General features: G+C 39.4%; 1 protein-coding gene across 3 annotated transcripts in view; it reads right to left on the bottom strand.

Annotated features, from left to right (window-relative positions):
- SIPA1L1 (signal induced proliferation associated 1 like 1) overlaps nt 1-24,301 on the bottom strand; it is a 197,157-nt gene extending 172,856 nt beyond the window's left edge. For all 3 annotated transcript variants that reach the window (XM_053945239.1, XM_053945243.1, XM_053945240.1), the window contains exon 1: nt 24,220-24,301. The gene's annotated coding sequence lies outside the window, so the exon portion shown is untranslated. The remainder of the gene's footprint in view (nt 1-24,219) is intronic.
- Nucleotides 24,302-27,754: the final 3,453 nt, after the last annotated feature.

The raw sequence follows: 27,754 nt of genomic DNA, 5'->3' as shown, positions 1-27,754 counted from the left end.
TGGTACCTTTCAAATAACCTCAAAATCTAGTGCAAATGATTATTTCACAGTACTATACTGGCTCTCAAATCCTGCCTGCTAGATACCTCTCCACATCACACATCTCTGACTGTTAGCCAGCCACTGGAATACTGACAGGTCTAAAATACACCTGTGTATTTGCAGCATACCGATTTATGCGATGAGGCAAGGAAGAAAATTCATGGAAGGCAGTACCCAGGGAGACTTCCCCACCAGTTCTCAGTACTATGTACATAATAAAACTTAACTCAAGTCACACTTTTTATTCATCAGTTTAAAGTGTCCAAACAAAAGAACTCATTAAGAAAAGCTGATATTTACAGTTCTTGTTCCTTTTAAAAACGTCATTAAACCAGCTTCTTATTACACAGCAACATTAAGGAACTGTTTACAAATCAAAAATGTACCTTTGTAAGCATAGCAAACAACTCAGGGTGTGGTTGCCTCGAAATTGGCAGGGAACTTTTGCCTGTCAAATATTTCCAGTTCTACCATGCAGCAGCTTGGGTTAAGGCAGCATAATGCAACAGGTTAAAACGCATTCAGAGCTCTCATGCCATTCCACAACTTCAAGGTGTGCCTTTTGGCTCTTCTGGAGGTACTCTTCACTGTTCACCCCACTTTGCTAGCCTGTTCAAAGAAAAACATCCATCATTTCTTTACAATATGGTATGTAGTAAAGCACCCTGCCTTCCACAAAGAGAAGTCCAAGCATTTAGGATTTCCTAAAGAGACAATAAGCACTCAAAAACTGTTTGATGCAATACAGCTGGGAAGTCCAGCAACATACGTGGAGTTTTAGGAGAATATTAAGAACTCTCATTGAGCGGTCTTAAAGAAACCAAACCCTGATAGGATGAGAGCAACAAATTACCTACAAATTACTACTGCTCAACAAATATGAAGTTGGAAAAAAGCAGCAGCAGTAAGCTTTTTTAAATGGTGACCCAGTAATTAGAAAAGAAGGGAAGAAGATGATGCACAGATAACTTCCACAAGAATATACACTTATACTTATAAATATAGATTAAACTGACACTATAGAAACTTCCATAAACTTTGTAAAGCTAAAAAGTTTGATATCCAGTCGGAACCTTCTTGTCTCAAAGTCACTGTGGATAGCCACAGAAGGTTTGGACAGCAACTGGCTGATTGCAAAATAAAATGTTAGATGAAATCCATTGCCAATAAATCTAACAGAATGAAAAAATAACCTCAAGTGGTAACAACTGAGATAGTTTAGAAGAGAAAATAAAACAAAAATCATTGCCCCATACGGCCTACCACTCATTGTTCAGAAAGGAAGAGGGACCAGAGAAAAGTGACAAATGGACATAGCACGTCTTCCATACAAAAATTATGGATAATTATGGCCATGGAGGCATTAAAAAGAGCTAAAATCAGCAACATAAGCAGGAAATAGTTGTCCATTGTGTACAAGGATTGGTGAAATCTCAGTAAGGTAACCAGACTTTAGGAATTTAAGAGCCATTTTCTTCCCTACAGTATAAAATTGTTACCACAGGACAACACGAAAATCAGAATTATAGTTTGATTCAAGAAGAGAATCCACAGAAGATCAGGTACTTTTTAACATAACACCCTAAATCTGTCACCTCCAATACTGGTGGGCGTTATTAAGCCAGTAGAACACTGTAAAAACTGTTTGTAGCATCTCATATACAGTTTGTAATAACCTCTTACAATTTTCCTCTAATATTATTTGAAAAAAAATGGGGGGATGGCCTACATACACCCTGCTGTGTTTAAGGCTTAGATTTACATCCTCAAAACTGATACATGTAAAATATTATTCCTTAATATGTATCTAAGTCACTCTCAAAAGACGAAAAGAACCGTTGTTCTCTCATTTTTCAGTAGGAAAATGCAGCATTTCTTGAATGTCATATCAACCCAAAGTTTTCTAGACATCATTTGGAACAGAGGAGAAGGGAGAATGTCATAAGGGTCACAAATGAGTAATCTGAAACTACAGACTAGCAAAGTTGAACAAACTGCTTCATTAAAGTGCCCCTAAAAAACCTGAATTAAATCCCACACATTCCTGTATCATCAGAAGATTCCTATTAGGTGGAAATATGCACATAATTGGAAAAAAAAAGTTTTTAAAATAAAGTCCATGATAACAGAGTTACAAATTTTTTAAATTAACTTCAAAGCTCCTTTTCAATCTTTGAAAACATCTCTTATTTGTAAGCACATAATGTAAGATTATGCAATTGCATTATGGCAGTCCCGAAATATTATGTGCTGAAAACACCGAAGCATTTACAGGCAATGCTTGCCAAACAGTCATTCCATCAAAACCACGACTCAACCACTACTTGAGCTAAACTTGTTTGAACCAGACCGAAATATAGATGTAAAGTATGTTCATACTAAATTGCAAAACAAATTCCAGGAAAACAAAAATAACACACCTGTTGGAATATATGCACAGAAGCAATCTGCCATGCAGAGACCTGCCAGTGACACAGATTTGAAAGAGGCGATGGGGACAAAAAAAAAAAAAACAGTTTACAAACTTTATGTTTCATAACAGGAACATAAAAAACATCCATAAATAACTCAGATCATCGACATGATATAGATGGGAACTGCACTGAGAAGTTAAAGGAGTGACCCATTCCCAACAGAAGAAAAAAAAAAAAAAAAAAAAAAACAGAAAAAAGGAAACCAAGGGGTCTGTCACCTATAGATTTCAAGTACAGTTTAAAACATAACTAGATTATTCTCATCCAACAGCTGTGTATTGTGTTGTGAAAGAGATCTTGTCTCATCCCAGTTTCTAGTGTCCAAAACAACCAACAACAGTCTCAATTAACATCCTCATTGCAGAAGGATTAAAAATCAAAAGAAATACAGAAGAATTGTTGTGGCTGTGCATTCTCTCAGAATGAGACAGCAGCTGCACTATACTCACAAAGTTGCATTTGTTACAACTTGTGTTCTTCTTGGTTTACAGATAAAAGTTATACCAACTCTTTAAAAATGTATTTCCTAGCTTTGCTGGCCTTCAGAGAAAGCAACATATAAGCACCCGGAAACCCCAGAAGTTACAACACTACTTGTAGGATGTGACTTCATCAGCAAATTTTTGGTGCAGCTAATTGCCCCTATCACGTCTGCTCAATTTTAGGTACGAGGTGGAGGAGGACTGACACAGCAACATGATCCCATGCCCTGTGCAGCAGTGACATTTCATGGGAGGGGGGCCCAGAAGCAAAATCTAGCAGTAAGAGAGGCCAGTCATAATGCAGTTCCAGGTGTAAGTCTGACACATAAGGCACCCTAGTTCATCATTAAGTATATTAGGTTGTATTGCAAGTCCCTTTCCTAGGCTGTCAAACAAAAATTTAGAGACATCTCTCAAAACCAGAACTTCAAATGATATTGAAGGAAATCCTGCACATCATCCCCCCTTCCCCCACCCCAACCTGCACTTAAGCACATTTCAGTTTTTGGTGCTTTTATAAACTTAAGAGCTTTCAAATTAAAAATTAAAAAACACCAAAACCAGTGAAACAGAAGTCCCCCACTCTACCCTGTCTTAACCACACAGGTCTCTTGTGGGCATGTAAGAATGGCTCACTAACATTCAGGAAAGAGGGCCACTTGGAACACCATAGGCTAACAAGTGCTATCTCTGCATAATTTAGATTAGGTAGCAATCATGTAAGAAACTTTGAAAATTCACAAATACCCTTCTATCACAAACAGTCAATTAAAGATAGAGTCTAAACCATTCTTGGGAGAAATAACTGAACTCATTACACTGAAGAGCCTTCCTAAGTATTCCTCAAAAGATAACATTAACAAAAAAGGTTATTAACATCTTCAATAGTTTTCTAACCTGCAAGGAACAAACACGACCACCTCAACTATTGTTAGCTTATCTGTAACACTACAGTATGGTTAAACCACCTTTGCTCTTTCCTCATTTGCCTTCAAGAAATATGAAAAAAAATCTACCTGCACATAGGTAAATTCCCCTTGTTCCATTCATCTCAAGCTCAGACACTCTTCACATTTAAAAAGAAAAATTGAGCCAAATCCATGTTAGCATTGCACTGCATAAATCACATTTTCTTTGCTAGAAATACAAGAGCTTCAAAGTATAAAGCCACTATACTAAGTCAATTTTGCCACAGGATGATTATTTCTGTCCATCAAAATTTCTTTAAATTCCTACAATGTTTTTTAAAAAGTCATTCTACTTCCATTAACAATTAGAACAAAAGGTCAGAAACTGTTACAATGAATAGTCTATAGCTCTGCAACTAAAGAAGTTAAGAGAAATTAACTCAGAAAAATCCAGATGTAGTTTAACAACACACTGTGAAACAGACCTTCAAGAGAAACAGAAGGTTTCTTTCTCAGCCCACTTCTGCTCCATCTTCTTCATAATGTGAGCTTTCTACTGCATGCCAAAAAATTATCAGGCAAAACTTTGGTATCTGACAAGAAAAAAGTTCTTTAAATTCAAATAAAATGCATTTTAAAATATTTCAAACCTAAAGCAAGTCTCTGAAGTTATTCCTGAGTAACAGTCATGACCTCAATATATTAAACCTAATTTAAAAACTTTCCTCCAAGCTCCACTGTCAACATGGCACTTCAGTTCTTTTGTTGCATTTCAGAACAAACAGGTGCCAAAACTTCACCTCCTCTCCCTCAGTGTTCTGCTACCATATATTGGTATTGTGGAAAGCATTTAATGTATGCCATTTTCCAGGTTTAACTACTCCAAATGATGGTATTTTGCCTTATAATGACACAGAGACAGACTGAATTTGACTGCTGTCTTCATCCTTCATAATTTCCTCTGTTTTTTCCACTTACGAAGCAAGAATTGGCATGTTCTGCATTACAGTAGCCAGATACCCACAAGAGTTTTATGCAAGATAAGGGAATTCTTACCCTGCTCATCAATTCCTTTAGATAGCTGTTTTAAAAAAGCAGGTTCACAAAAATCTTCAGATTTTTATCCCTGTCAAAACCATCTGTGAAGTCCAAAGAATAATTTTCATCTAAAATATATCAAAAGTAGATCTGATTAATGGCAACAGCATCATGACAGATACACACACCAAAAAATCCCACTTTCCTCCAAAATAAGCCTTCTAAATTCATTCTCTTCTTTTGTAAAGACCTTACCAAGCAAAATTGTAGTTACAGTTTCAGCCATATAAGCAATTCACAGAGCAAACTGATAAACTGAGTAGGACTACATGGCAAGTTCAATTATGGATGCACCATATGCCTCCATCATCCTTTAGGTACACAAAATAATCAATTTGTACAATTTGTTCAAAACACAAAAAGCCCTTTTGGCAAGAACCAACAGTCTGAACACTTGCCTGCTGTGATCATCACTTGCTCACTCCACACAGCAGCAACAGTACCTTAAACAAGCACAGGAGTTACACGGCTCTGCCACAGGAACAGAGCCATGAACATGGCAGGGGAATTGGCCAGATCCTTATGTTACGTAGAAGAAATAACCAGTGGGTTTCTTTTGGTGGTGATATTATTTCCTAATTAACCTTCCTCTGATACTTAAGGTGACCTTTTTTCCAACATCTCTCAGCAGGGTATAGCAGTAGGCCTGATGTACAGAGTTACTTCCAAGTTTTGTAATTCAATTCTCAATTTACCTCTTACTTTACACACAGCCAGAGCTGCAAATCAGTAAATTCTAAAAATGAAATGTTTATGTCTCAGCAACCATATACATCAAGAAAGCTCCTACATACACCTTCACTGAAAGCCATTATCACAGTAAGGTACAAAAACCAAAAACATTAATAACATTAATTAAAAACATTAGCCTCGATATAAAAATACAGAGCTCTGATTATACCTTGAACACATATTCCAGTATCAGTTTTTACTTCTTTTTGTAGGCTGCAGTTAAGGCGTATTTTTCAGGAGACATGGTGATCAGTAGTCACACTAAAAAGCAGTATTCCAAAGTCAGCACCATTTTTCCTAGTAAAGACTTTCAACCAGAATATAACCTGGTAGAGGTTCAACAGCACTACACCTCTCCTGCCCATTTTCTCTCCTCTTCCATGGTCATTAGCCAGTTGTTCAGCTAATTACTGTTTGATCTACTATTTAGTGTTGCTGCAGTTATGCAAAGTGGAGTTTAGCTTTTAAGAACAATCTCAATTTTATCTACTAAAACATATGAAAACAAAGACTAATCAAGTAAGTACTTTATCATTTATTCTCCCACCAGTGAAAAGGAAAGGCTTCTCAAAAAGATGAAGCTCGTTAACTGAAGCAACTTTTACACAACTTTTCAAAAGCATCAGCTGGGGGAAAAATTAATACATAAAAAAAAATTAAAAATCAGCAGTGGTGACTACCTGCCCATTGAGCATTCAGTTGCCTTTGCAGAAAAGTTTTAATGCCCCACCAATGCCTCCTAGATAAAAAAGATCTTTTACCAGGCATTTCTCCTTTTTTTCCTGTCAGCTTTTTGGGAAAGAGTGGTGTTTTATGAGGTTTTTTTAAAAGGCATGGAAATAAAAAACTAAAACATATAAATATGTACTAGGTTATTTCTTTGATTTCACCAGCTGAGAAGACAGGAACTAATAAAAAAAAAAAAAAACAGGACTGCATTCACCTTGGCCACAGCTGCTTTAAAGAAGGTTAGCAGGTTCACTTTCCATAAATATACTCACATTTGGTATATACTGAAAGCCAAGTACAACCTGCAAGCTTCAGCTTAGCAAAAGCAAGCCACTAACTCTCATATTCCATTCAAGACATATTCTAAATGTTTATCTGGTGTAGCATTGTCTTAGAAGAAAACGATGACAGAAGGCAGTTTTAGAACAATTCCCACACACAGGCAAACCTCCATCTCCAACTAAAGACTGCCTTAGGCTACAAATCAAAATCTCCAGCCATATTTCTGCCACTGGAAAAATGCACTTTTTAATGGAGGGGAAAAAAGCTCAATAATGCACTTTATGGGAAAGAAAGAAAAATTAATTCAAGTTTACCATACCCAAATTTTCTTCAGCTTATCCATCCCACAAGTAATTCCACATACAGAACAGTTCAAACATAAAGGCAACTCAAGTCTGAAGTAACAATAATTTTATTTCCCTTCCTTTTATTTTCATTCCCAATTCCTCAGCATTTCTACTCAAGATCTGTATTTCCAGGACACCAGACAGACTTTCACCCAGCAACAACATCTCTATAGCTTCCCTACAGTAATCTCCCTGCAAGCCACCTCTATTTCACTCAAGGCAGAGAGAATCCCCACACTCAAATACAGCCTTGCTTTCTCCTAAAGCATTCGTGAATTACACATATACACCAAAAGTTAAGCTCCTACAATTCTAGTAAGGTTTAGCTGACCTACATCTACTACAAATAATATTTCAACAGTAAGGCTGAAAAAGTTGATGATCATGAACACTGGATTTTTTTAGAAGCTGTTCTACAAAGAACAAGTTGCAGTTTAGAAAGTCCATGCCTGTGATCACAGAAAGCGAGCTGCAGGTACATTATGAAATAAGTTAATTCTGGGATTAAAAATATTAAAACTTTCCTCATGGAAATAAAGCTCTTAGATGTAGAAAACTTGAGTTAGCTGAATCTCCATGTGACAACCCACATAATTTCATGGCAGATTAAATGAAACATTTAAATAATCCATGAAGCAGAAAGCAATTCAAATAGGCACTGTTTACATTTTTATCTCATCTGTGTCCACTGAGCAAATTAACAGAAAAAAGTAACACCGGCAAGATAACAAGAGTGTCTCAATTAGATATAATTATGCCTGATAATTCTTTTCCCATGAGGTGCAAGGCAAGACAGCTGTGACAAGCACAGGCTGCAAACTGATTTGTCCTTATCTCTTGAAACACTATGTGCTATCTTATAAATGAAGCAAGTGATCCTATCTGCTGAGAGCCGATGGCACAAGAGCTGCAGTTACCAGAAAATAATACTGTGCATGTCCCAGCAAGTTTTAGTTAGGTCTTCAGCATCAAAGTTATATGACTAAAAGTATTACCATAGGAGAGGTCTGAACCTAAACCAAGAATCCAGTTTCTGGATGACCTGGACTCTGCATCAAGAGAGCTCTATGGCAGCTTGCTTCTACTCCGGCATCATCATGCAGCCTGTTAGACATCACAAGCAATATGATGACAGATACAAGTAGCAAGGGCAAAACATCTTTTTTCACTGGTCCACATAAAAGACTGATTTGCATTGGACAAAAATATCTTTACTGTCTGTTCTCTGTTCCCTGCCACTACTTCATTTCCCTACTCACTGTTACTGAGAATGCTCACTTTAATGTTTCTCCCATAAGCATTTATTCTGGCATGATGACTATTATTGACTTAGACACATTAAAATATGGTGCAAAGCGCATCCCTGCATGCAGATCAAACAAACAGTAATTTATAAACTGGAAGCTCATACCAAGAATAAAGAAGGCAGAAAACTACTTTTTCACTCAAAGTCAGACAACCACCACAGTTTGCTTGATGCCTAGCTTGAAGACATGAAATATAACACGCCACACAAGGCAAAATGCATCAGTAGGATAACTAAAATGATGTGCAACTACTACCAGTTCAATTTAGACAGAAAAAAAAGCTTCAAAGAGCAGAGAAATACATTGATTAAATCTGCAGCTGCATGAAACAAGCTGGCTATTAGGAAGTCTACTTCAAACTAAACAATGTAAAAAACCCTTTTTGAAAACAGTAACATAGTAAAATATTATTCAATCTAAGATTCCTCATGCATCTAGGAATAAAAATAGAAATCCTGAAAATGTAAGATCTCAAGCTCTAGATAAGAGCAAGTTAAAAATATCTGTCTTGAAGTGATTGATGGTGCCCTGTCTAAACCTAGAAGTGACATTGATTGACTTTTACTCAGCACTAGTGATATCCTAAATGAACATGCCTAGTTTTAGCCTGCTCAGCACAACAAAGATGGACTAAAGAAAGTTCAGCAGAGACCACCAAGCCATTTGGGGACTGAAGTGCACAAGGAACAAGGACAGGCCGAGCTACCTGCACTTGTTCCTCTGGAGAAGGCTTGAGGCATCATCTTGTTTTCTTCACCTACATAAAGGGAGTTTACAGCAAAGACTAAGCTAAAGTCACTATCACTGTAAGTTACTGAAATTCAATAATCAGGGCCAGGAAAGACTCCTCCATTGTAGAATGTATAAGGAAACACTTTTGTGGCACATGAAAAACTAAAAGAAATAAAAACATCCCTTCCTCAACATTGTTGATAAACATTGCTATTGGGAAAAAGAAAAAAAATAGAAACATTTCAATGGAATTGCTACTAAAATAATAATAAAATTTTAAAACCTGCCATAGTTCAAAATAAAAATAAATCACTTTAAGCCATGCCCTTAACAAATGTTTTGCCAAAAACCTCTCAACAATATCACAGCTGAATGCCTTCAGTGTGCACTTCTGGACACCACAGATTCAGACATACTCAGTAGCACCCAAGACACTACTTATGAACCTTAGCATCTCCTATTCTGCAGAAATTTCACACCAGACCCTACGTTAATCTTTTTTTAGTTTTGAAAAAATACATTAGCCACAAGGCTAGAAGAGTATGTTTTCCCCTTTTGCAAAAGAAAGGTCAAAAGACTTTAAGAGAGCCCAATTCATGTCTTGAAACATAAATAGCAGCTCATAATAGAATCAGGTCAAATACTGAGAACCTGGAACATGTAAATGTCTTCAGAAGGAGATTCCATTTCCAAGCATTGTCTAATAAGACTGATCCATACAGAACATTTACGATCCCATTAAATCTTTTCCTCTAACGGCCCCTTCTTTTCTTTAGCATTCTCCAGATAAAAAGATTTGTAGTCTCATACCTATCAAAAAGATTAAAGAGAATTCAAGCAAGAATCTGCTTCACTAAGACCAAATTATTTTTTCTATTTTACAAATTTAGAAATAGGCTTTGGGTTTGGCATAACTAAGAATGGATGATGAACAAAAAGATAAATACAATGAAGATCAGTTTACCATGTCTGAAAGCATCCATTCATAACTTGAGACAAAAGTGGTTGCACAATGCATGCAAAGACCAACTCTTCTATAACATTTCAAACACTGAATAAAAACAGTTATTTGTTAGGTACAAAAAAGTTGAAAAGTACACTTCCTCAAATATTTGTAGAGATAAAGTTGTCAGGAAGTTACAGGAGATGAAATACTGGTTTCACAAGCATTTACAGCAAATCTCTGCACTATCACATCACCAAACATGATAAATTTGGTCCAAATGAGATTCAGGCATATGCTCAATTTTTATCAGGTGTGGCAGAACATGATACCAAATGAGTACCAGTGGTAGGGAAGTGTATTAGATCTAATTCAGTATAAAATCATAGTGGTCTAAATAATCAATATGTAATGCAAGTAAGTCATGCCACTACCTGGTAAGTATTCTGTTTTTATTAAAGCCAACATAATAATTTAAGAGACTGATACTTTCCCTATGACTACTGTACTTTTGACCCAGTACTGGGAGTCCTAAAGTCCTGCTTGTGGCATCACTGAACCAGTGTTCCCAGTAACCTTAAGTTTGGATACATATTATTACATACTCTTCACACCAACTTATATGACTTTGTGTGCAATTGCTCTTTCCTCCTTTTACTAAGAAGGAACTTTAAATGCATTTTGTGTTGCAGCACTTCTTCAACCCAGTGCTGATTGATGCTGAACGCCTGAAAAAGGGTCAGGCGGACAATACTGTCACCTGACAATACTGTCAAAACTGCAAAAACATTACAGCAGCCCCAAAAATAAGTTATCCTAGAAGATCTGTGAATCACTATCATCTAGTATTAGGCCATGCAAATAGTAAGTGCAGATGAAGAAACAAGTATTCTCCTCAACTCCAGAAGGAAAGAGGGCTCAAATCTCTCTAATCTCAGGAGCAATGGAACAGAAGCAAGAGCTCACTGAGCCCAGACTGCACATTGTACAGCAGGTGCTGAGATCCCAGAGGCAGAAAGAGGAGTCTGGCCTTGTTACTGCTCCCCACAATGCCACTGCTGCAGACAACCAAAGTCAATATGCAGCTTAGTCAAAGATCTCCCCTTCTGAGATGGATATAAACACTTGGTTTTGCATCTCTACAACAGAAGAAATCTCACACTGCAACCTGTCTTCTAGTCAGTCTCGAGATGAAAAATAAGTCATTACAAATTCTGCTTTACCTGCAGCCTTACTGTCCAACAATCAAAAGCATTACAACTGCATAAGATTCTAACTTTATAGGTCAGGATGTTCTTTTTGGGATACTCCTGTCTCATACCACTTATCCAGTGACACCCACAACACTTAGCCTCTGCATCCCCTGTCTAGGGACAAAATGAACCCACTTAACTTCTCAAATAGAACCAAAAAATTTGAAGGAAAAAATGCTTAAGTTTTGGTCAGACAAGCAAAACCAAGAAAAAAAGCCATCTTTCACACTCATCAAACCACCTCTTTTTAACTAAGCCTTACAAGGCACTTGCCAGTAAACGCAGGCAGTCAGAAGGAAGCCAAAAGTGTCTGCCAAGCGTGAATTGGGAGGACAGGATCCCATTTGTGTTCATCCTCCTCTGACAGTCACAGAATTTTGCAGGGTGAGCCTTAAAGCACTCATCTCTGTAGTACATGAAGAGATCGTACTTGAGGAAAGGTACTACGAAAAAGCTTTTGGTAGCCAGTATTTAAAATTTCAACAGTTACACCGGGAGGTAGGTGGGGGGAGAGTAGAGGGGCATGGTATTTCAAAATACTCCAGGGCAAAAAAGGCTTTTCCCTGATACAAAGTGATTTCCTTTACCAAAAAAACGACAAAAAACGACTGCTCACAGAGCAGTAGCACTAACCATACTGGAGGGAAAGAAAAAGAGATCTCATAACACATTTAGCTACAGAAACTATTGAGCAACCTAAACACAGATACCACTACAGACTCCCACTACATTTATCTTCTGCATGTTTTCCGGAAGGAAGACTAGACAGAAATCTATACAGAACAAGCAATTACATGAACTAACAAGGTCTTGGTACCTTCAAATCTCTCTCAGATTTGATATATAAAAACACATACACTTCAGCTGAAGTTCCTCCCATGAAATTGCATTCATCACAGCTTCTCTGACAGCTTAGAACATCCTTGTGTGTGCTACAGCTCTTACCACTGCTGAGACTCAATCTCACCCACTCATTAGCCTTTACAAAACCTTTTGGACACTTTAAGACCTCATAAGGGGCTAAACCAAAGCCCAGCAAATCCAAAATATTTAGGAAGTTGGGGAGAAGAAAGAAGTGTTACGGAAAAAAGCAAACTGAAAGGAACACAAGCAGCATAACCACCCCAGCTGGTTTCCACAGCAAACCAAAAACTGAGAGCAACCTTGCCTCAAAGCTGTTACAGGAAATGCAGAACACAGCAACTGCAATCACAGCAGTGACTGCCATGAAGCACAGATACTCGAGCTAGTGCTGAGCTGAAGAACACTATCCATCCATCCACTTGCTAGAACTAGAGAAAAGCTCAAATGGAAAACCTGCAAGTGACAATGCGAGGCATGTTGGCTCTCTCATAGGGTGCAGTGTCAACAAAGACACTCCCTGAAGTACAGCCAGGCAGTACTTCACAGGTAACTTTTGAACACAATTTTTTCTGAAGATATCGTGAAAGCCTACACCAGATATTAATTCAGATTTAAAGGAATACTTTAAAATACATTTTAATGGCCTTAGATTTGACAATTTCTAAGTATTTGCACACATTGTGTTTGATTCCTTTTGCAGTTTTATGGACCTTCTCATTCTCTATTGCTACAGGTCAAGATGCACAAGAGCTCACTAAAACAGGGAAATCTAGCAGGCAATTAAAATTCAAGGCAATCTATTTCAATATTACTTTAATTTGCAGCATGCCAAGTACTGTGCTGGTACCATTGATCTTCTGACCTTTGACCTGAAACTGCTGGACTAATGGCAGAACCAGAAAGGCAACAGCCACGTTAGCCCAACACTGTCCCCCGGCTTGAAGAGGAAGGCTGTCAGCTCACATGCAATGCTACGCTCCTGCCATTACATGCTACACACGTGCAACTACACACCCAGCAGAGCGTTACACTGCGCCATGTAGGCACCGAGAGCTAAAGCTATAATAATAAATAAAGTAAGTCCAGGGCACAGGTCTGAGCATTAATCCATAACTGTCATGGTTCTGTTCAAGCTTACTAAGGGGCCATTGATGTACATGAGATCTCATGAGGCCACGACTGTTCCCGGCAAACAGCAGGAGTTTGAGCTGAGCAGAGCCACTCTTGGGAGCAGAAAGCAGGCTGCAGACAAGTGCAGATGTAGTCCCTGCCTTCCTCTGAGCTGGCTCAAGAATCTCCAGCACAGCTTTACAGCTAGCTATAAATAAATTTGTCCATAGTAGGATGAATTCTAAAGCCCAAGGCAGCTTCTGCTCTGAACATTACCAGAGATTTCTCATGTGTGTTTAAGACACCTTGCTCAAGGGCACCTTCATTTCCTTACTTCACAAAGTCAATGAGGTACACTAATGAAGGAATACAAGGCACTGACATTACAGTAATATCACATCAAAATACAATCTCATTAGTACCTGTCATTATAAATAGAGTGCACGCAATGCAGAGCAGCACCACTATCATGCAACTATGCTGCACCACATTAGTTATCCAGATGATTCTGTATTTTGCCTAAGATCTAAGATGGCCCATTAGGGCTTCGGCCTTTTCCAGTCCATGAAAGTACAGACACTAGTGCAAAAACTTATCTATTGTCAATATTGTAATTATCCTGCTTGATTCATTTCCCCTTTATTTTAAATCAAGACAGGTAGAATAGTCTGAAACTAAATGAGGAGGAAGAGGAGTGAGATATAAAGAAATCAAATTTCATTCCAGAAGTAATTGCTTCTGTGTCTAATAGAAAACATTTACAAAACCTTTCCTACCAAAATCCCTTCTTTCCTAGATGCAAAAAAGGAGCAGATCAGATGACATTAACCTTACCAGAAGCAACAGCTTACTCCTTACATGTAATCACGAGACTGGACAAGTCATTTGTGTTCACAAGACAAGCAAAGGCCCTGAGAAGAGCATATGCTCAGAGCTGTATATTGCTATTAAACCAGTCCTTCCCCTTGCAGCCAAGTCTCTGACTGTCCAGGGTCTCAGAAGACGTGACTAAGACCAGATGATCAATTCCCAAGGGACAGCTCCAGGCTCTAAGTCCTTCTCAATTATCTTTCTTGTGGGGCAGAGTCAAGCAACTTTTTGGTACAACCATTCAGTGAGATAATGACAATAGTTCAATTTCAGAAGTAGTTTTATTAACACTGCATATATTCATCTTAATGACATTCAGCACTAATTAACATCATTATAAACTGAATAGCAGTGGCACTTCAATCCTGGGTCTTTGGCTCAAAATTTTGAGCACAGGGATAATAAAACACACTGACTTGCAACCAGGGTGACAGTATTTGAGCACCTAACCTGCTTGAAGCTGCAATGTATTTCAAGAGCTTTTGGCATCTCGGCTAAGTGCTAAGGTGATAACAAAGAGAAGTTACAGCAAACAAGATATCTACTGCTATTAACATTTTTAAACCAACAGAACAGTCATTCAGCACTAACACTGGATTCAAAACAAAAAAACACCACCACCTTCAGAAAGAATTTTTCTACCTGGCAAAACAGCTTTGAACATCTAACACAAAGAGGTTTTTGTACCTCCTTCACCATCAACAGGAAAGTACTGTAATGCAGAAACCAACCACTACTTAGGAGTATTTTGCATTATACTACATATACCATTACTTCATTTTCAAAAGTACTATTAAACACTAACAATAAATTATTTTACTTGCAAGCACATAACACCCACATACTGCTGCAGAGTTTTTACTGAAACCTGTAAAATGCCACTGAAATAGACAGCACTGTTTCACAAGTCCTCTTCTTTCCCCATGTAAAAATGTGAACATGAAAAACCACACAAACCAGTACAATGTTTATACAATCCTCATGTAACTTCTCTGCTACAAGGAATAAAGTTCTAATTTGTAGCTCTGTTTCAAAAAAGCATTAATTTAGTTCTGTTTTCTGACAACACCTGGAAGAATAAACTAAGCATTCTGGAGGAAAGCAGGATCCAAACTTAAGAAACTAATCAGAATTTTAAGCATTAAGCTTCATTTTTATTGAGTTGTCCTGATTTTTCTCCCACCTCCCTTCAAAGAGATCTTCAACTCTTCTCTCACTTTTAAAGCTAGAAAATGAGACACCTCTGGACCCTTCTTTTATAAATTGTAACACTTAGGAAAAGGAGAGAAGAAGGGAGAGGCAGAAACAGATTATATTATTCACTTGTTCATATACTTTTAGCTACAATATTTAAACACACATCAAAAAATTGCTTTCATCAGTACTGTTCTCTACCAAAAAGCATTAACCGTGCTAACTCTGGATGCTTCGAGATTGCTTTTATCCTCTACAGCATCCCTAATGTTCACAACACTACCTTCCAATATGTTCCAAATAAGTAAATTATCAAAGTATTACTTGATTTTACATCTGTCCACTAGCTCTACGTTTTACAATTACTTCAAGTTTGACTCTTGTTAATTCTAATTACTTCTTCCTATTGCTCGTAACTGAAAGATTAAATGAGGATTTTATCTAAGAATTCCTTCAACTACCCCTTAATTTTAGTACTTCTATCAGTTTGTGAGGTCTGTCTGTTTAGCCCTAAGTCACTTAAGGCTATGCTTCAAGAACATAAAGACAGCTGTCACCTAAAGTGAGACTGCACCATACTTGGGAATATTTGATGACTACTATAAATTGCTTTGTGGGTTTTTTTTAAGCAAAGTGCAGGTTTACAAAAAATAAGGAACAGTTAAGCTCTCTTCCCTCACCCAGCACTTCAGACATTTTTTATCTCTGGGCACTCCATGCTTCTACAAGAGGCAATGTTGACTTTGCCTGTAATTATTTTTCATGTAGCCAGCTCCACGCAACTGCAATTAAATGAATTAAAATAACTGCTTTCCCCCCCCCTCCTTATTTTCAGAACCAATGCGTTCTATGTCTCAGTTAAAAAGCACACTCACAATACATGCCCTCTTGCCCTTGGCAGGCATAAAGTTGTTGGCAGTCTGAGGCAAGTCATTACAGTTAATATGTACAAAAAAAAAAGATACATCAACAATGCAAGAACAGAAAACCTCAATTCAGTTGTTCAGGTATGTAAAGTACCAATTCATACACTAAAAAAATATATTTAATGATGTCAGCAATCAGTAGATAATTACTAAATTCTGTTAAAATAACAATGATTAGCACCCTTTGCAACATTTAATAACTGCTTATTATCACACCTTTGTTTTACAGGAGATGTGCTTTAAATTACCAACAAATTTGAAAGTCTTTACAGCATCAACACTACATATACAAGAGATTAAATCTAGAACACAGAGTACACTATTGCATGTACCCAATCCCAAAGCTGTTGTTTGGAGACAATAATCTGTCCCTGTTCTCAAATGTTATCTAGCATATTAATTAACTTGAAAAAAATTCCAGCTGAAAATAAAAGTACAATAGTACAGGATTTTAAAAAAGTCCTGATGATTTCATTTTAGCACATGATAAAAAAACCCTGTCAAGTTCTGCAGATCTTCTGGTTTTACCTAGATTGGGTGGAAACTGTATAATAAGGCAAGAATTAACTTCAGGCTCTCAAATTATTCCACAGTGCATCACAGCTCAAATAGCAGAGTGGAAGTGTTTGTGGCAGGTAGGTCTCCAGACTACCACAAACACTCATGTCACTGTACAGGCAAGCACTGAAAATGCACAGATCTGAATTTTTAAAAAAGCCTTTTCAATTTGAAATGGATGGCATGTTTTAAGATGATACTAGCATTTTCCTTTTGTTTATATTAACAGAGGCACCCTAGCAAATATTCTCCTACCACCTCTGCATGGCAATGCAATAAACAGTACTAGATTTGGGAATTCCCAGAGCTATGTCGAGTACTAGTCAATGATTACACTGCAAGACAGTGCAGAAGTCAGGGAGGGGGAGGAAGGTTAAACAAAACTAGAACTGACTTTCTGTCACTAGTTCCCTCTTCTAAGACTGCAAAAGGGAGAGAGTCAAGGAAAAAAAAAACATCCAAGGAAAGGATAAACTATGTTAACAGCTTTTATGGAAGTATCTCCTTTTCTTCTCACTTCTAAACGTTTTCTTCAGTAAAAGCTGTGGGGAAGCATCGTGGTTCACTCTTTCTTCCAGCTGCTGTATGATCAATACAGTGCAGTCTATTGAACTATTTTATTCTGATTCATACAACAAGCTGTTAAATACATTTGGGAAGTAGATTATCAGTGCCAGTATCATGTCATTCATGAAGATATATTTATTTTCAAGGCATGAAAATGCCATAACTTTCTTCTGCACAATTATGCAGTTCTTCAGCATGGACCGAAAGCATAAAATCCTATTTCAGCCCTTACAATTTGAGAAGAAAAATACTCCTAAAAATTTCAACTGCATCCAGCAGAAGGAGGGAAGGCCCTCCAGGATTTATTTGTTGAAGTCTAGTGTTGTCTTCTAATGGACATGTGCAAAAATATTCCAAAAAGAGTATGAGACACTTTAGCTTTTATAAATTAAAAGAAAATAGATTGGTAATTCAGAAAGTGAGGAGAGAAGCCTTGTCCACAAAACCAGAAAGAGATCTTTAAACAGTTCAGAGATAAGAACTGTAATGACTTTTATATAGCACTAACACGTTTAAGCCTGCAGTCTGAGTTTCATCATCCATTGTCTTCTTTAATTTTTAAACATGCAGACAAAGTTATGTTACACTTCATAAATGCAAAAAAGAAAAAACTGAAGTCTGATCTTTGCCAGTTTCTTCAGCAAGAGCAAATTTGCGCTGTGGCACTGCCAAAAGTCAAATAGTCAAGATGTGTATGTTCCTGCTTACATGAGTCTCTTGAGGAAAAATAATTAAGTACACCCAAAACCCACTGCCCCCCTTGTGTGCCTGGAGATAAAGGAAAGGGGGTTTCCTGTCACAGGTTTGCAACCTGAGAGCTACCAGCAGTGCTGCTGCTACCCCTGCAAGAGACACTAAATGGGCTAGACACCAAAGGAAAAGTGTTTCACATGAGTTAAAAAAAAAAGCTTGCTCTACGGATGGTTTTCCTTTTTTCAAGTTGTTTAAGCTGTACCTACAACAGCACTTCCAACAGCACTGCCCTTTGAGGAGCCCTCCAGCTATCACCAGCTAGCAGCCAGCAGAGCCCACCGAGGTTTAACCTGAGCCCAACCTCTACTGGAGCAGGGCTGGCTGCCACATTGCTTCCAGGGGCTCATGGCTTTGTCCTGTCAAGCTTTAAGTCTCAAATGATGGACATTCACCAGTCATTCTGGGGTGGTCTGTTAAATGCTCTGTCACCCTCAGAATGATTTATTTTAATTTCTATAGGTTTTCTGGTGTCCATGAACCGGAATTCTCCTAGAGGAAACTAAGCTAAAAATCCCTGCCCAGAAGTTCACCAAATGTGACCCAACCCTTCATGGTCCAAGCCAACAAACCACATCTGTGTAGGCACCATCCAATTCAGGAGACCAGACTAAATTCTGTCTGAAGGAAAATTGCTCAAATGCAACAAGTTTTGATCTGCGAGACTTGATGCCCTCACCTTCAGCCAGAGAGCCATGTCTACTGTGCCAAATTATTTGCTCTAGTAAGACCAAGTGACAAAACCATGCATATAAAACAGCAATTTTGAAATCAAACGAAAGTACTTTTTTAAACAAAAAGAAAGGGAAAAAACCTTTTAAAACCAGGAAATAACCTCTCCCATAAACACCAATCAACACAGATCTGCCAAATACTTCCAGTGACAGTGTGAATTCATTTTGAGTGACCAAGTAATACCAGTATTTAATCATAAAAACAATACAAAAATAAATCTGCAATCATTTGAAGAAGTTCCAAGATCAACTTTAAAATGTTCTTGGGGCTAAGCTGTGGTGCTTTGTTGCTGGCTGGTGTTAAACCACAACAGCAACCTTTGGTCAAATATACAAATGCATGTATTAAAAGTCTCTGTGAGTCTTCAGAGAGATCAGTCTGTAGGACCGCCAACAAGAAAACCCAAGCTCTGTACCAAAGCTGCTGCTGTGAACAACTGGCATACAGAAAGTTCTGCCACCACAGCAGTAGTTTTACAGATATTATCTGCTGCTCTTAAAAAAGGTCTGTATTAATCCTATTTCACATCACATCAGCATACAATAAGCCTGTCATTATTTATTCAAAATCAAAAGACAATTGATTTCGCTTATGGTGCTGTAAAATGCATCATGACTGGAGAAACTCTGAGAACAGGGCCATGCTACAAAAGCAGCCCTTGGCACCTCCTGGAACCTCACCATCCACTGCACAGAGAAGGCAGCAAGGCAGCCTACACAGCAAAGGAAGATGCTTGCCAATTTCCCCCACCCAGAAAAGTAAATATTAAAATCCATAAAATAATCCAGCCAAGCACATTAAACATAACTATGTCTCACAGGCAGATCCAACAGGCAACTTTTGTCCAAGTTATGCTCAACTTCTGACCCATACCTCCTAGCATCCTGGAAGAATAACTTGTTCCCCGATGATTTTGGCTAGTTGAGATTTTTTAATCTACTATAACATTACAAGTTAGGAAAAACAGGATTGTTTCAGGGTTAACTGAAGAAGCTTCACTAAATTAAAAGTCTGTGTTAAAGCACAAGTTCAAAGTTAACATCTCACAGCTGCAGTAATAAAGTAACAATCAGTCTCTCTGAGGTTTATGTGAGTATTTTGAGGTAAAAATCCTGTGACCTCAAAAGGTAAATAAACAACAAAAAATTTAAACACCTCCAAAAACTATTTGAGCACTGAAGGTAAACAATATGGATTAATAAAGAACAATCCAACTTTAAACCAACTATATGATACATGCCAGTAGCTTCTCTAAGTTTTGAAAATTTATAAAATAAAACTTGGTCTTCAAAAATCATTCCACTAATCTCTCCAATCCACCTGAAGAAAGCATTCTTCCTTCTACAGAGCCTAAAACCAAAAGTAAGAGACTATTAAAACATCAACAAAAAATTCACAGTGCCTACCAGGCCTAGGCATGAACCACTAGTGCCAGTAACAACTCCTTCTCTATGATACATACACTTCAAGAAAAGTTTTCTACACAGCCATGCACTTTTCAGGAACTTGAAGAGACAGCCATCCACTATGAAGGGAACAAGAGCTATGACTACTGCACTGCAGCCTCCAGCACAAGCTGAAGGAGTAGGAAAAGACAGCTTTGCAGGACTCCACTCCACTCACAGACTCAGACCCTTGAAAGAACCATGACGAATACTTGGTTAGCAATCATACAATACAACAGCTACCAAGATTATGAGAAGTGTTCTGTCTCTGCATTCAAAAGAAGTGCTCTTTAAAACATGCTTCCATAAAGAAAACAAAGACATGTAAATGCTTAGCCTCACTTAACATAAAAGACATGTGGCAGACTCTAAATCAAATAACTCACTCAGTAAACTGTGCCACAGAATCCAATACTAAAACAGACTGAGACAATGACATAATTTAGCTTTACATATGCAAAAAACAGACATCTAAAACCATTTTATCTGCTGATTCATATTCAAAGCCACAGTTATAGTCTCTGCAACTCCTAACGGTTTCTCAAAGTTCACAGTGCAAAACTACTATCAAAGCTAACACCAAAACTGCTACAGACTGTGTTAGTCTTGTGCTGCCAGCTGCATAAGAATTTAAAATAAAAAATTATTGTCCTTCAGCCTCACCAATGACCATAATCTGTAGGTTTACCATCGAGCCTTAGGTTCATCACTGCTGTAAGGCTGCACCCCCAAAAAACACTGATTGCCTTTCATTAGAGAGTATCTCAAGTGTCATAGAGCCATCAAATCCCACTTTATAAACCTCCAGCTTGAGAGTCCTCATTCAAATACTACACTGAATTCTTGTGAAATATAAATCTTAAGATTATTTAAAAGCTGCAATTTACGAGAGATATACTTGAAATCAAGTCACTGAAGTCAAATCTCCCTGGAAACATAAAATACAGAACAACGTAACTTTTTTCACTCACAGAAAGATACTGAGCATATGATTAATTTTACATGCCAAATCAACAAAACCCTCACCTAGCAGTTCTTAAAATCATCTATTTATACTTATAAAAAAATAACTGCACTTACTATTGCTGTATTCCCGTCATAACTTATTAACAAGTTAAACAAATGGCTTTCAGAATAAACGAATATAACAAAAATCTAAAATACAGATAAAGAAGTAAACAGAGCAAAGATATTAAAAAATTAAGATAATTAAATCATGTCTTATTGACTTTTTAAATATTTAAATTAAAGAGCTGGGGAGAAATAAAAGGAATCTGCCTGAAGCCAAGGAAACAATAGATCAAAATTGTTTGCCAAACAACCAACACTTAGGGTCAATGAGAATAAATCTCAACCTCTGAACACATCAGCATTAGGGAAACCAACTTGTGTGACTGAAATTTTGATGAAGGCAGAAGCTCTGCTTCTTTACCCCAGTAGGGCATCCTGGATTTCTAACCAGTAGCAGTAAGAACTCAATAGCTTGCAGCAACCCCCTTGCTGAAGGGATTAAACTACTGATATGGAGAAAACTGTTCCTTTTTCTTCTCTACAATAGACATGCTATAGGACAAAACAGAGGAATAGAAAAGAAATTCAACTGGGCCTCAACCCATTCTCTTACTAGCCTACCTCACATTTTGCCAACATATTTCTAAAATTATCCTCATGACCTTACTAAAGTTCAAAATAACCAGTTGAAATATTCTATGTTCTTAAGTTTTGTTCTCCCATCTTAGAAATAAAACATGCCTCCATAGTAGCAAAACTAATAGTTCTGAAGTTGACATTTTAAAGGATATATTTGAGACAGAATTACAAAACAGAGAAGACAATAAGAGCTACACAAGAACAAAATGCTCCCAAAGTGTCAGCAGAATGGTTATAAGCATGACGAAAAAAAAAAGCACTCCTCGAAAAGCTGCAGGAGGGAGAGAGGCCACATTTAGACGTAGTTTTTAAAACAACAATCCAAAACTTAATCCCAAACCTTAAAATAACATTTCAGATAAACATGAGAGCAGGGAAAAAAAAGTTCTTCAAGCCTAGAACCAATGATGCACAACTGAAATTACAATAATACCTTTTATTATAGAAAAAATAGATCATGAATTGCATGTCCTCATATTAAGTCTTCACTCCTGGCTGCAGCTCCACCCTTTCACAGGTCTGTGTCAGTGCCTGCCTCTACACCTGCTAGCCTTTTTCATCAAGCAAATTTTTGCACCCCTACCATAGTCAGAGCTGACATCCCATTTTGCTTCTGACTTCATGATCTAAGAGGTTTTATGAACCACAACTGAGAGCTAAGTATGCCTATCCCAAATAGCAATGATGAAACTAAGCATTTTATTAGCATCAGTAAAACCTTCTTAATGCAATGTTGAGCAACTAAGTGCACATCCTTTAATCAACTGGTCATAAATAAACACTTAAAATGGCAAAAAAATCTTCTGTCCCTAGCTTCCTATCATCAAAATGAGACACAATATACACACTAAACACTCAATCAAGAAAATTTTCTTTTTAGCTTTATCTAAATAGAACCTATGGGGATGTTTGTGGCTTTTTTTTTTTTTTTTTGAAACCAAGAAAAAATTATTGTGAAGTTCCCACACTGTTTCTACATTAATAACTTGTATGGCATCCGATGGCCTAAGGCATAAAAGCCTTGACACTGAAACACAACTTAAGAGATCTCTGTGATTACAATTGCCACAAACTTCTACCTTAATACTTTCACATGTCTCTCCCACCACTTCAGCTAAAGGGGAATGGAGTCCAGCCCAGCAACACATTCCAAATAAATAACAACCAAACTCTCCACCTGAGAGAACACGGATACTTGCTACCCAGTTAGTACTTGCAGCAAAAACTCTTCTCCTTTTTAAAAAAAACTGGTTTATGCCTTAATTTAAAGGAAACAAGTGCACAATTCCCATAGTTAGAAAAAGAAATAAAAACGATCAATCAAAATCCCATCATGAAAGGGCTGCTTTCTAAAGAAAACACCAATCTTGCTTTATCCATACAGATCTGGAACCTAATGAAATCCGACACCTTCACTCAGAAGACAAATTTGCATTGTATTATCAGCTAGGGCTCCGGCTCACAGATGCACTTCATTCAGCATGCAGTAACGGGTTCATTAAAGCAGCATCACTCAAAATTTTTTAAAGCGATTTTGCAGGTAAAATTTTTAAAACACGATTTGGTAAGCAGTATTATCCAAAAAAAAAAGCCTCTGTTTTATTACGGGTTAAAACGTGCCTCCTCAAACTAAAACATACAGATGTTGTGGCCAAGGTTATACAAGGAGATCTTCATTAAGTTGAGCAATTCCCATTTTGTGTCGCTGCTGTACCAGACATGAATGAATGCATTCCTCATTACATGAGCTGAAGCTGCATCACAGCTATCCAGTACAAACAATACAGTTATTTTTATACATAGCATGAGAACGTTAACATCAGGACTTCATGCAATATAAAAGAGGGAAAGAGCAAACAAACACGGCTTAGGAAGGTAATCATTCACCTTCTCATCTACCTTTCCTTGCTGCCCACCTCCTCCTTCCCCTCAAGATTCAATTTAAGGCATTCCCTGTTTTCCCACTTTTCCAGGCTCCCAGTGAAGAAATCAACCATCCGCAAACATTTTGTGCCTCCACCCCGCCTCCTCGTGAGCAGAGCATTCAGAACATCCCCACCGGCACTGCCCCCAAATCACCTAATTGTTATCATTACTGCGGTCTCAGCACCGGCTCGGAACAAAACCGGTCCCACTACACCCTCGCTGGCTATAAAAAGTAAAGAAGGAAGAAAAAAAAAAAAAAAAAAAAAAAAAAAAAAAGGGCTCAAGTGCAACTTACGGAGGCGAACAAGAGACAAGTTATCTAGCGAGCCGTGGGGGCGAGCGGCGTGTGCCGCTCCGGGCCGCGGGGGAGCGTGTCCCCCGCCGCAGGGCGCCCCCGGCGCGGCCGCCTCCGCACGGACGGGCAGCGCGGGAGCCGCCGCCTCGGAGCGCAGCGGGCCGGGCCGCCGCTCGCCGCCGCCTCCGGCCGCGCTGCTCCCGCTCGGGGCTGCCTTTCCTGCGGATAAAAGAGACACAAATCCGGAACCTAGCACCCGGCACGGCTCGCCGCAGGGGGACCCGCGCCCGACCCGCCCCGGAGCTGCCGGCACAGCAGGCTCCCACCGCCCCGGGGGTGCTCAGGGCAGGCGCCCCCCGCCCGGCTCTGGGCGCTGCGGCGGGAGGCAGCTCAGAAGGCCACTTTCACCCGGACCCCGCTGCCCTCGCCCCCGTTAACCCCTGTCGGGCTGGGGGCCGCGCAGCCCCGGGACTGGGGGCCGCTACCCTTCCCCCGCACGCACACCCACCCGCCCGCCCGCACACCCCTTCGGCCAGCGGCACGGCGGCTCCCCACGGAAGGCTTCGCGGCAGGAAGGAGGGGGCGCGCCGTGCAGCTCGCCCCAGCTCGACGCTCCCGCTCGCAACTCACCCAACAAAGTTGCTGCGGCGGCTGCCGGCGGCTCCGCTCCGCTCCGCTCGCTGGGCTGGGCTGAGCGCGGCGCTCCCCGCCCGCGCAGCCCGGGATGAGCTCACCTCGCGCCCGCCCCGCCGCGCTCCGCCCGCCGCCGCTCTCGCGAGAGGGGCCGCCCGCAGCCCGCCCGCGCTCCGGCGGCGTTCCCATGGCAACAGCCAAGCGCCGGGCCCAGCGGGCGGCTCGGGCCCGCGCCGAGCTCTCTGTATTTTGATTGACTCTTTACATTTTGATATTTACATCACTTCCCAGCCTCCTGGAGACCTGTAGGGAGAAGGTCACTGTAGTTGCGAACACAAAGTCAAAACCTACCGCTACCATACGGATAGTATATCCCGAGCTCTTTTGCTGCCAGTCATATTAAAATGGATTCTCTCTTAGATATCCATCACAGATAACAAATTAAAGATGTGGGAAGGCACATCTGAAAAATAGCATACGTAAACATCACCCCTTGTTCTGCAGGAACACTGCTGTTTTCAAATGGCGAGAATTTTGAAAACAAGCTGCGGGTAACATTCTGGATGCTTTGCTAGTGGTTGTTACCGTCCTTGGCTTGGCACAACATTAACAATCTCAGTTAAACCACTTTAAGTGACGCTTTCCCTGAAATTAGGACACTGTGATTCGGACTGGCGACGTTCCAGCAGTGTGCAGCATGGTGATAGCTGGAGCAACCGAGCTGCGGTGAGCAGCTGCTCCGCCACAGACATTCTCGCTTCACACCCCATTCACTTTCCAGGAATGTCCAGACAGCAAAGACCAACAAAACTTACATACGGATCCATTGGCTTGATACCTTCTGAAGGCGTTCCTAACGGATCTTCAAGACTCATGTTTAAATATCACAGTGTTTGGTACTGTCAAAATATCTGGATTTCCAGAGAGCAATCATTCTTTTACAGGTTCTCAACTTGAGGTTGTGACTTCTGCAGGTGTTATGGGGTCAGAAAAAACAATCCTAAACTTGCTTTCCTGAGAAGAGGAAACATTATGGATGGACAAAGAACTGCACTCAGTGCTGCTCTGGCATGGAAGAAAAAGTAGAATTGACAAGCTAGAAAAAAAAAAAAAAAAAACAGGAACATTTTCAGTATTTAAATATATTTTTCTTAAGTCACCCACCTGAAGTGATTTTTTTACTTTTAAAAGAATGTGGGATTTTTGATTTTCACTTAAATGAAAACTTTTTTATTGGCAGCTGGAGCCCCAGTCCTATAAAGGGAAATCCAAAGGGGCTTACAGGCCTCAGGTTCATGCACATAACAGCACTGGATGTGACTGCAGCATTAGGAACTGTGGTGTGCAGTTTTTGAATTTGACTTCATCAGAAGAATGTAGATAGTGAGGCTCTGGCTTACAAGCTCTTTAATGAGGTTAATGGGGCTAGCACATTCTCAAATGGTTTGTATGATCTTCCTTCACACCCTGCTGCTGCGTCAGATCTTCAGATGAGGAAGACATTCAGAAGGGGCTCACAGGGAGGGAGAAACTCTGACACCAAGCACCAGCCCAGGCTGTGTGCTATCTGCACACACCCTTGCCTGCAGTCCAGCCAGGAGCTGGCTCCTGCTCCTGGGCCCCTGCGGTCTCTCCCTGAATCCCAGGCCTGAGATGTTGCTATCTGGTTCTGCAGGGGTTTGTGGTGAGGGCTGCTGGTGCGAGATGCTGTTCTCACCACATCCTCCCTGTTGCGTGACTCTCCCCATCCAGAGCTGTGATTAGGGGGCAGCAGCACTCAAGAGCAATATGTGTTCTTTTTGTGGAAGTGCAAACTTTTCTGTGTTTATAATAAGCAGTTATTATTACCTAGTAATTAATAATTAGTAATTAGGCTTGGGGCGGGGAGAGAAGGAGAATTTCGAGTTTACCCCCGGCCTATGTAAGAAAGTCATCAGAAGAGCTGATCTAAAATAAGACGGATAACAGGGGGTTTACTCCAAAATAATTATCTTGCCTCAATAATGCACACCTAATTCCAGAACAAAAGGACTCTCTTTTCTTTTATAGAGTTCAGCTAGTTTCCCTGTGTAGAGACAAGCCTCAAAAACTCCAATGATTTTTGAATGCCAACCCTTCTGCCACTAACTTGCTGTGTTACCATAGGCAAGTCACTTAATTTCTGGTTTAGTATTGTCCTTTAAACTAAAAAGGGAAAATGATACAGTTATTTACCTTAGAAGAGCCAGATGAGTGTAAATTAATTAATATTTATGTTGCTCTCTGAAGATTTGGCTTTATGAAAGGGTAAATAGTAGGACTGTTTCTGAGTAGAGCTGGCTGGAGCTGTTGGAAGCACAGGGAAAATCTGACTAAGAATCTGAACCACCCTGAAACTGAGTGCATAATTTATTCATTGATGAACAATGTACATGTGAAAGTTTGTATCCAGCACACCCTTCCAATAAGTATTACAATTTGGATATACATCTCCCCAGAAAAATAGATAGAGCCCAAGATCAGTGCATTCCAGGACATTCATGCTCTCAGGAAGTCTCTGTATGTGGGGAAGGCTTTATGTTCTTGCAGTGTTTTCTAGCATTACTGTCCTGGGGATTAGAGGACTGTCTTTCATATGGATCACTTCAGTGATCCAGTTTATAGCACACAAACAGTTACACTGCCATAAGGAAAGGCCAGTTTTGCTTTGGAGCACTGGGGACAGGGACAAGACGCAACTTCTTTAGCCTGCGTTGGCAGGAAAGGCAGCATCTTGTGAATTATAACTTCTGTGTTTTTTTCTCCTTTCTTCACTCACCAACAGGCCTTTTCTGACATCAAGTAGATATAAACACTCCCTGACTTCACCAGTTATAATTCTAGGCAACTCATACAGTCATTTGAACTAAGGCACTTCAGAGGC

The sequence above is a fragment of the Vidua chalybeata genome, chromosome 6 (assembly GCF_026979565.1).
Source record: "Vidua chalybeata isolate OUT-0048 chromosome 6, bVidCha1 merged haplotype, whole genome shotgun sequence".
NCBI lineage: Eukaryota > Metazoa > Chordata > Aves > Passeriformes > Viduidae > Vidua > Vidua chalybeata.
The sequence above is the reverse complement of the archived record's forward strand: the minus strand, read 5'-3'. Positions and strand labels throughout refer to the sequence as shown.